The 10,993-nt window shown below is 43.9% G+C and overlaps 2 non-coding genes across 2 annotated transcripts; both read left to right on the forward strand.

The window, feature by feature from the left end:
* The first annotated feature begins 579 nt into the window (after positions 1-579).
* Positions 580-693, forward strand: LOC133473115 (U5 spliceosomal RNA). The gene has a single exon (XR_009786963.1). It is a non-coding gene; the product is annotated as a U5 spliceosomal RNA (small nuclear RNA).
* A 1,245-nt stretch (positions 694-1,938) lies between these two features.
* trnat-agu (transfer RNA threonine (anticodon AGU)) lies at positions 1,939-2,011 on the forward strand. Its single transcript has one exon. It is a non-coding gene; the product is annotated as a tRNA-Thr (tRNA).
* Positions 2,012-10,993: the final 8,982 nt, after the last annotated feature.

Raw genomic sequence — 10,993 nt, forward strand, 5'->3', positions numbered from 1 at the left:
CATTCAATAGGATACCAAAACATGAACAACAAAATTTCCAAGATTCCATCCAAGAAGTAAACTGGGATGTATTACTCGCTGGTAAAAATTTAAATGAGGATTGTTCTAAATTTGCCAACAAAATACAATAAATTATTATACAATTTACACGGATAATTAAACTAAAAGCTAGAAAGAATGGCCTTCCTTGAGATGGAATAGGGGCTTGTTCTGTCCACTCCACGCATCAACCGGGTATTGCAGTACCTCCAGGAACGGTGCACCCCCACAAGATTGTCCAAATAATCATAAACTCAAAAGAACACACCAATCTATCAGATGACATGAAATGTGTCACCTTCCCACAATGCCGTGCATCAAAACGGTTGTCAATCTTGATAAAAAACGGCAACACAGAGCATCTATACACGTTTACATTGTCTTTTTGCGTGACAGGATGAGAATATTGGAGTATGTCAAATGTAGGTGGTTTTTTTTTTATTAGTGTTAAAAAAAAGTCCAATTGTTTGAATTTAAGACCGTCTGTTAAAATGGCATGGCGGACAATGACATAGCCCGCTTCGCTGTGACAAAAGCAGGTCACTCTTGTTTCTTTTCAGGTTGTATAAATCTTTCCCCTTTTACTAAGGATTTTTGTGGGGAGGAGCAACAAGAGTCTATCTCAATTATTTGATGCTCTGTGAAAGCAGAGCTTTCTCTTGTTGTGAAAAGTTAACTTTATTGTCTGAAAACATCAACCTGTTTCACTCATGATTTTGTATTAAATACATTCATCTGTTTACTGTAAAGTGTCTGAGTGGTTTTAGAAGTGCTGTGTAAGCTGAATTGCAGTTGTGTTGTTATTAATTAAAATGATATAATTATTGCATTAGAGACACCGGGGAATATGTCTGTATGCATGCGTACATTTATTATGAATTTACATTTATTTTAAATATGTGTGTTTGTTTTCATGTGGGCGGCACGGTGGCCGACTGGTTAGAGCGTCAGCCTCACAGTTCTGAGGTGCGGGGTTCAATCCCTGTCCCCGCCTGTGTGGAGTTTGCATGTTCTCCCCGTGCCTGCGTGGGTTTTCTCCGGGCACTCCGGTTTCCTCCCACATCCCAAAATCATGCATTAATTGGAGACTCTAAATTGCCCGTAGGCATGACTGTGAGTGCGAATGGTTGTTAGTTTCTATGTGCCCTGCGATTGGCTGGCAACCAGTTCAGGGTGTACCCCGCCTCCTGCCTGATGACAGCTGGGATAGGCTCCAGCATGCCCGCGACCCTAGTGAGGAGAAGCGGCTCAGAAAATGGATGGATGGATGGATGTTTTCATGTGCTTGACTGACCCAACATTAGCCGTTTAGGTTGGAGAAACGGATGCTCGTGAAAGCTGTCCCGTAAGGAAGAACGGTTATAATCACTCACGAGTACGTTCACTGCATATGTCGTTCCTTGCACTAGTACGAATCACTCATCGTACTAGTTCACAATGAAATTCCACCTGAGTCACTCGTGCCAAGACAGGACTCGTTAAACGAACGAATCACTTGTGGCTAACAAAACATTCAGTTCAGCAGTACATTCAGCTTGCATGTGGCTAAGGTTGCAAAATCGTGACCCACTTTCATATAAATTGAAAAGAATAAATTATTTTGTTTAAAAGTAGATTTTACGCCGATCTGCTCGGTGTTATCGTTATCGGCCGATAATTAGCATTTTATGCTGGCCGGCTTTCATGTCATAAGTCGCCGATCCGATCAATGACGTCATCGATCGGATCCGCGTTTAACTCCGCGTCTTGGTCGCGTATGAATCCAAAAATGTGTAAATGTGTGTTGGTAAGACAATTAAATTCCTTGATACTTTGTTTCTTAACAAGCTGACAATGCATTTGCCCACTTTGTTGCTGTTAACTAGTTAACCAAAATGGTAACTCTAAACAGAAAAGAAAGGCCTCATAGCTCAGTGGCTAGAGCACTGGTCTAGTAAACCAGGGGTCGTGAGTTCAATTCTCACTGAGGCCTGAAGTGTAGTTTCCTATTTGTTATACATGACGCTAGACAAGGTAGGAAACCAGCTTCCTGAATAGTCAATTTGCACATGTCAAAAGCCATGACATACTCTGTCATCCCTTGCTAACCTACCATTAGCACTATGGTTAACAAGCTGATCACAGACATTTCCAAGCTTTGCTCTTCATTTTGTAAAATTAGGTGATAGCTCATGAGCGAAAATGCTAACAGAAGGGCTCATATCTCAGGGGCGAGAGCACTGGTCTTGTAAACCAGGGGTCGTGATTTAAATTCTCACTGGCGCCTACCACCCAGATACAGATTCAATGTTTATGCTAACCATTCTTGAGATGTTGTTTCTTTGTATTCAAATGGATATTTATTGAGAATTACAATCGTTCAGTCAAATAGAGCAAAGTTTTTAAAGGGCAATTTCAGAAAAAAAAAAGGAGACAGAGTGAAAAGGTAGCTAAATAATATAGGAAAAGAAGACAACAAAAGATGAAACTCTAGCTGTTAACAAGATGAGGAAAGTAATATAGTACAATTACGCAGAATCGAGTGTTGTATGGGTCAGTTGTGCTACACCCTGCGAGGTAAGGATACAACAAGATAGGACAGGATTGGACAGGACAGGGACAGGAGTGGAAGCCTGCAGGACAGGGGGTCGTAGACCCGGCTGTACAACTGAAGTGTGGTGGGAGTGGCTATGTAAATTATAAACATCTACAGGACCAGAGTGTAAGTGAGGGGCTACCCAAGAAATTCACATAGTTCTCAGTCATTTGTCGAAGATGCCTGAGGAATGGAGGAAAAGTGTGCTGGTGGACATTTTTAAGAACAAAGGTGTTGTGCAGATCTCTGGGAACTTTAGAGGAATAAAGTTGATGAGCCACACAATGAAGTTTTGGGAAAGAGTAGTGGAGGCTAGACTCAGGACATAAGTGAGTATTTGCGAGCAACAGTATGGTGTCATGCCTAGAAAGAGTACCACAGATGCATTATTTGCCTTGAGTAATGTTGATGGAAAAGTACAGAGACGGTCAGAACGAGCTACATTGTGTCTTTGTAGATCTAGAGAAAGCCTATGACAAAGTTCCCAGAGAGTAACTGTGGTACTGCATGTGGAAGTCTGGAGTGGCAGAGAAGTATGCGCGTCCACTTGCGCCGGACATTCAATCTGGCCTCCGGTCACTTTTCTGGGGACTCTAATTGGAGTTATTTTTTTTGGGGGGGGGGGGTCGGGCTGCGAGGTCCAATGTAAAGAAACGATGACTTCTTAAAGACGAGCAAAGGCATTGACGTCGATGGTGATCGCTGACAACTCGAAGCAAGCCCCGGATAATACAAGAAAAAAAGAAGGCGTAAACAATAATGTATTCAAAAGAGCACTGTTAACAACAACAATCTTATCGGAAACAAGAAAATACAAAGAAATAGAACAAATATCCACTGCAAACATAATTATCTACGTTGAAATCGAAGAATAATCGACTCTTAAACAGAGCAAGAATCTATAGAGAACCATATACTCTGAAATAAAACAACAAGCTACCCTAAAATAAACACAAATGTACTAAAATCCACTGTGCTACAGGACAACCATCTTGACGTTAGCGAGGTGTTGTCGCTAACGAGAGCGAGCGTAAACACTAAGCTTTTGCAAGTGGAAACACACCGACATGTTTTATGCATGCGACGTCTCCAGATTATTTTTTTCCCCCTTAAAAAAAAGAAAGATAAAGAAAAATGTCTGATTTATACGTAGTCTGCAGCTCCCGGCGTCAGTAGCAGACTTTATCACTGACACTTAACGCTTTACAGCCTCGTTATCACGTCGCCTCAGTTCGTCAGGAAAAAGGCCGACGATGCGCATAGACTCCCACGCTTTTTTTTATTTTCATCAGGCGGTGGGTTGTTGCCACGTTCCTCCCAAAAAAATGGCATTTGGTATTTATTTTGAGACTAAACATCCTGCCGTAAGCAGAACGAGAACAGTCACAATTGTGCGTAGAATGATTGTGTGTGTTTTTTCCTTTCGGTTTGCATGCATAACTCAATGATGACATGTATGCCAGGTTGGACACGAAAGAAGGACAAAATTATCTATACAGGTTGGCCAGACAGAGGGATAGAGATGGGAAGGATGTGCAGCAGGTTAGGGTGATTAAGGATAGAGATGGAAATATGTTGACTGGTGCCAGTAGTGTGCTAGATAGATGGAAAGAATACTTCGAGGAATTGATGAATGAGGAAAATGAGAGAGAAGGGAGAGTAGAAGAGGCAAGTGTGGTGGACCAGGAAGTGGCAATGATTAGTAAGGAGGAAGTTGGAAAGGCATTAAAGAGGATGCAAAATGGAAAGGCAGTTGGTCCTGATGACATTCCTGTGGAGGTATGGAAGCATCTCAGAGAGGTGGCTGTTGAGTTTTTGACCAGCTTGTTCAATAGAATTCTAGCGTGTGAGAAGATGCCTGAGGAATGGAGGAAAAGTGTGCTGGTGCCCATTTTTAAGAACAAAGGTGATGTGCAGAACTGTGGGAACTATAGAGGAATAAAGTTGATGAGCCACACAATGAAGTTATGGGAAAGAGTAGTGGAGGCTAGACTCAGGACAGAAGGGAGTATTTGTGAGCAACAGTATGATTTCATGCCTAGAAAGAGTACCACAGATGGATTATTTGCCTTGAGGATGTTGATGGAAAAGTACACAGAAGGTCAGAACGAGCTTCATTGTGTCTTTGTAGATCTAGAGAAAGCCGATGACAGAGAACCCAGAGAAGAACTGTGGTACTGCATGGGCGTGGGCGTCGATGTGTGAGTGAGACGGGACTGCGCAGGCGTCATCCGGCGGGACTGCGAAGGAGGAAGGAGTGCGCGCCGGTGCGAGTGTGTACAGTGGCAAGTGTTGTGACGGCGACCGGGGAAGAGTAGCGGAGGACCCGTTGACGTTGAATGTGCAGAGGAGCTAATACGATCAAACACGATCATTGTCACGGAAGTGACGTAGGCGGTTTGAGTTTGAGCCTGCGCCCGGGAACTTGCAGCGCTTCTGTCTGGATGAACTCGAAGTGTCGGTTTCCTCTTCGAAGAGCACAACCCATCGCCCAGGTGTGAGGGAACCGGCCGGCGCGGCGGACCTTTTGGCGAGGGAGCGAAGTCCGCCGATGTGAAACGCGTCCTCCTCTTGCCGCGCACAGGCAAGGTAAACTTTCTGGTGTTTGGACGCCACTCTGTATTTGGGAACTTGTCGACAGTCAGCCAGCCAGTTGGGCTTTTCTTGGTCCTCGCAAAAGTCGCAACTTCTTCAACTGCTTTCTTGTCAAAATGGCTCAATATTGGGCGTATGATTCCAAACAACCTTTTTGACGCGGTTTCTTCTTGTCTTGCTGTGTTATTATGTGTGCCAATGGGCCTCCACCACCGACGGCTGGGCCTCCACTACCACCGACGGCTGGGCCTCCTCCACCACCGACGGCTGGGCTTCCACCACCACCACCGACGGCTGGGCTTCCACCACCACCACCGACGGCTGGGCCTCCACCACCACCACCGACGGCTGGGCCTCCACCACCACCACCGACGGCTGGGCCTACTCCACCACCACCGACGGCTGGGCCTCCACCACCACCACCGACGGCTGGGCCTCCACCACCACCACCACCGACGGCTGGGCCTCCACCACCACCACCGACGGCTGATGCGGAAGCTGGCAGCGTAAAGCTACATGCAAACATTGCCAATAAAAGAAACAGGGGGCTGCCAAACCCCGCAATACTAAAGCACCGGAAATGGAGGGCGTTCCAAACCGTTAATAACTCTAAATTAATATGGGACTCAACACGCAAACCAAAAGGCATTCTTTGTGCACACTGAAATATACGAAGCATTTTAACGAAAAGTGATCAGGTCAATCACCTTCTCACTGACTCAAATATTGACTTCCTCTGCCTATCTGAGACATGGCTCCATGAATCTTCGCCCTCAGCAATACTATCTGTACCTGGTTATAAAATGTTTAGAAACGACAGACAGGGTTCTAAGGGAGGAGGTGTTATGATTTATGCCAAGGACACTTTGAATTGTAATGAAATACATGTTACAGATGAGAATGGATTAGAATTTCTTGGACTAACTGTTTCTTTGTCACAGCAAATGTCTTTTATTCTTGTAGTTACTTATAGGCCTCCCTCATCAAATGCCGCTTTCTATGAAAAGCTGGAAATGTTACTGAAACAACTCAATCTTGCAAAAGAGGTGATAATAATGGGTGACCTAAATGTTAATTGGGAAGTTAACAAAGTTAGGAAAAAATTGAAAAGGGTTATGGATGACATGGATATGACTCAGGTTTTTAATGGCCCTACGAGAATTACAAACTCCACCCGAACTCAGATTGATCTAGCCTTTACTAATAGGCCAGAAAGGATCTTGAAGCCATACAATATGCTCACAGGATTGTCTGATCACAATCTTATAATGGTTTCAAGAAAATTAAATAAAAAGCGCTTCAAACCCTTGGCCACCACTGAATCCAATAGGATACCAAAACATGAACAACAAAATTTCCAAGATTCCATCCAAGAAGTAAACTGGGATGTATTACTCGCTGGTAAAAATTTAGATGAGGATTGTTCTAAATTTGCCAACAAAATACAAGAAATTATTATACAATTTACACGGATAATTAAACTAAAAGCTAGAAAGAATGGCCTGCCTTGGTTAAACACATTTATTCTGAAACTGATGAAAGAACGCGATCATTCCTTGAAGTTGTCGGTCAAATCAGGATACAATAGAGAGCACTTTATCTCACTGAGAAATAGGGTAGTGAAAGAAATAAGAAAATCTAAAGCTGACTTTTTCATTACTGCTCTGAATAGTGCGAAGGGAAATTCAAAAATAACCTGGAATTATATTAAAAAACTATTGGGTGTTACACAAAATAACAAAACAAAACTAATGCAAATTCAATTAAATGGAAACATCCTGACGGAACCTCAAGTGATGGCTGATGCTTTTAACAACTACTTCATTGAATCTGTGTCAGAAATCTCTTCTAAGTTTGCAGTAAAACAAATGAAGGAATACCCTGCATTGTCTACAACGCAGTTCTTTACTATTACAAATATTACTGAGACCAAAGTTATCGATTTAATTCATTCACTCAAACCATCTAAGGCAAAGGATGTTTTTGGAATGGACACGAGCATGCTCAAAGATCTAGGTTCAACTCTTGCTCCTCCTATTGCCTCAATCATTAATCTTTCAATTTCATCTGGTCACTTTCCAAAGGCCTGGAAATCTGCTATTGTTACCCCTGTCTTTAAATCCGGTGACTCAACTTCTCTGAATAACTACCGACCTATAAGCATTCTTCCGGCCATTTCCAAAGTTGCAGAAAAATGGGTGTCAGAGCAGATTGTCCATTATTTAATCAGCAGCTCCCCCTCTCTCCACGCCATGCAGTTTGGTTTCAGATCCAAGCATTCCACTGAAATGGCTACATGCCTCTTCATTGAGAAAATAAAATCTTCTCTCGACAAGGGTGGAGTTGTAGGGGCGGTGTTCTTGGACCTCAGGAAAGCTTTTGATACAGTAAATCACTCTGTTCTTCTTACCAAGCTCTCAAAATTTAACTTCTCTCGCAAAGCTGTGAGCTGGATTGAATCATATCTGCATGACCGAACACAATCTGTATCAGTTAACAACTGCAGATCAGAGTCTCTTAGGCTAACCTCTGGAGTCCCTCAGGGATCAATATTGGGCCCCTTTTATTTAGTCTTTATATCAACGATTTGCCCACTGTTTGCTCTGAAGCAGAGTGCGTAATGTATGCAGACGACACAGTTTTCTTTGTTCATGGTCGCTCCAAAGATACTGTTGCTGCTAAACTCACTAATACAATGTCCTGTGTCACAACTTGGTTGCAGGAGTGCTGTCTACAGCTAAACGTTTCTAAAACTGTAGGCATGTATTTCACTAAAACAAATAGAGTATCACCTGACCCCGACATACTTGTTAATGGAGAAAAAATGCAAATTGTCAGCCAATACAAATATCTTGGGTTAATAATTGATTCACAGCTTTCCTTTAAAGCCCATATTGACAAATTGTGTAAAAATATCAAATTAAACCTCGCAAATTTTCGTGCAATTCGGAATGAAATGTCAACTGAAGCTGCAAAAATTTACCTGCATTCGATGATTCTTAGTCACTTTAACTATTGCATAACCAGTTGGTCCCAGGCTGGTCAGAATGCAAAAAAACCATTGGAAGTTTTGTACAAACAAGTAATTAAAGTGATGGATAAAAAACCAAGGCACTATCATCACTGTGCAATTTTAAAAAAATACAGTCTTTTAAACTGGGACCGTCTTCACATATTTGCAGATTTAAATTTGATTTATAAAGTACTCCATGATTTGGCCCCAGCTCCTCTGGCTGAGTTCATCAGCCAAAGAAACAGCTCTGAGCGTGTCACTCGAGGCTCTGTCAGAGGTGACTGTCTCATTCCTCTGCGCAGGAGCACTTTCAGTAAGTCAGCCTGGTCAGTGAGGAGCGCTGGTGAGTGGAACTCAGTACCTAAGGAGGTTAAACTGCTTACAACATACAAGGCCTTCACAAAAAAACTGAAAATGTGGCTAGTTAACACCTATAGCTGCCAACACTAAAAGACAAGTATGTTATGTTGTCTTTTTGTTATGATCAAAAGAATTATGGTTTTATTCTCTCTTAATAGTATAGTTTGATTATGTATCCTGTATTATATTGTCTTGTAGATGTATTTTACTGCTTTTTTACATCATGGCCAGGGGACTACAGATGAAAACTAGCCTTCTGGCTAATTCTGGCTTTTTTAACCATGTGTACTTCATGTGTTTTATGAAATTGCATTGTCCCCTTTCAAAAATAAACTGAAACTGAAACTGGTCCTCAGAACTGTGAGGCAGACGCTCTAACCAGGGGTTGTCTTCTTCTGTCTTGCTGACATCACTGAAGATCTTCGTACAGAGCGGCAGGAGCCAGAGCCCCCTCACATTAGAGAGGAAGTGGAGGACGAAGAGGTCCACCACATCAAAGAGGAAGGAGCCCATTTTGATTAAAAAAGAAGAGCAAGAAGTGTGCCCCCACATCGAAGAGGAAGAGGAGGAGGATATCACCAAGGTTCCATCGACCGGTGTCCCTTTGAAGAGTGAAGATGAAGGTCAGTGAGGAGAGCAGAGGGGTGGAGCCTTCAAGCAGCTCAAGTCGACGCATGACAACAGAAGGTGATGGAGACCACTGTGGAATTGCACAACCCAAGTGTTCGTTGCAGGTGCACCAGAAGAGTTGGGTTCCAGGCGTTGCCTTGGAAATAAAAGGGTGGGCCGGGTGGGAAAACAGATGGCACCGAGAGTGACGGCCAGCTAATCAAGAAAGACACAATCAAGGTTAGAGTGAAAGCTGAATGGATGGACCAATGAGGTCCAGATATATACGTAATATGCGTATATATCATAGGGCGCAGTTTTCCATCTCACCGTCTTGTGGTCTCGAAAGCTTGGAAGAATGGTCGTGAGAGCACCCACTGTTGGACATCTTCAGCGTTTCCTGTGGGCACATCCCTTTCGTAAAGCTGTCATCTGGTTGCGATTTTGGTAGCGGCGACGCATCCAGGAGGCTCAGAGCGTAGCACTGGGAGAATTCTCTATTGTGTTCTGGCCGCTTCAGGGGCCGGCACACCTGTGCATAAATGTCGCGTCTTGCGTCGTCAATTAATGGCATGAAACGACTTAGCAGATCTTGTCCAATGACCAAAGGTACTGACTTGACAGGTGACACGAACACCGGATGAATGATGGAATGTGGCCCTATTGTCCAGTGCAACCACACTTGCGAGCTTAAGTGGCTGTTCACCAAAGCAAGGGGGCGAATTGTCATTTCACAGTGTTGAAGGTTAAGTGTACGGCTGTCTTGCTGTACTTTGTCATGCAGTAGGTCAAACACGTCCTCGGACATGACAGTGATGTCTGCTGCAGTATCCACGAGTCCGTCATGTTGGAACGTACGTTCAAGTGTGGTAATCATGTAAAGTTTCCCTGATGAGTCATTAGCGGTGAGTTTACTGAGAAGACGCCGAAATGGCTGCTTGTCTTTTTTAATTAATTGTTAATTGACAACTCTGAATTGTCCGTAGCTGTGAATGTGAGTGCGAATGGTTGTTTGTGCGAATGGTTGTTTGTTTATGTGTGCCCTGCGATTGGCTGGCAACCAGTTCAGGGTGTAACCCGCCTCCTGCCCGAAGATAGCTGGGATAGGCTCCAGCACGCCCGCGACCCTTGTGAGGAGAAGCGGCTCAGAAAATGGATGTATGGATGGAGGTCGCTGAAGTCATTCAGTGAGTCACAGGGCACGGTCGGATTGTCGAACTGGGTTTTGGTCCGCGAATTTTGATTTTAGTAACGGGTGTTCCCTGGTCATCGCAGTGGTCAGTTATGTGCTTGCCCAGTCAGTTGGACGGGACGCTTGTCATCACTATTTGGAGACGTCGGAGTCAGAACAGAACATCACGGCGGGCTGGCCGAGCTCGGGGACGTGGCCTCCAAGCAGGGGCTGTCGTGGGTCTTGCTTCACATTATTCGCCAAGCTGCGGATGATCTCAAGGATAGCATGTGCAGTCGTACCCAATTCTTTGTTAGCGACCCCTTGTGGGGTTGCGAAGGAGGATACCTGACTTTTGGGCTTGTCGCGTTCGAGCGAACCGAACCAGGTGTCAGTTTTTTCCAGCAAATGTTCAACGTTTTGGCACGTGTCACCCAAAGTGATTAAAAATAGACAAGCAACTAATTAAACTACTAAATGTGGTTACTGTAATGTGCAGTGCACGTACGCGAACGGAAGATGGCGTTTATCGCTTGGGTGATGCAGGGCCTTCGTTGCTCAAGCTTGTCATACTCTCCCGTTGTAAGTCTCAAAATTGGTTCAAAATAAAAAAGGCACAACGCTTCAATCG

Source organism: Phyllopteryx taeniolatus, unplaced genomic scaffold (assembly GCF_024500385.1).
Source record: "Phyllopteryx taeniolatus isolate TA_2022b unplaced genomic scaffold, UOR_Ptae_1.2 contig_121, whole genome shotgun sequence".
In the NCBI taxonomy this organism is placed as follows: domain Eukaryota; kingdom Metazoa; phylum Chordata; class Actinopteri; order Syngnathiformes; family Syngnathidae; genus Phyllopteryx; species Phyllopteryx taeniolatus.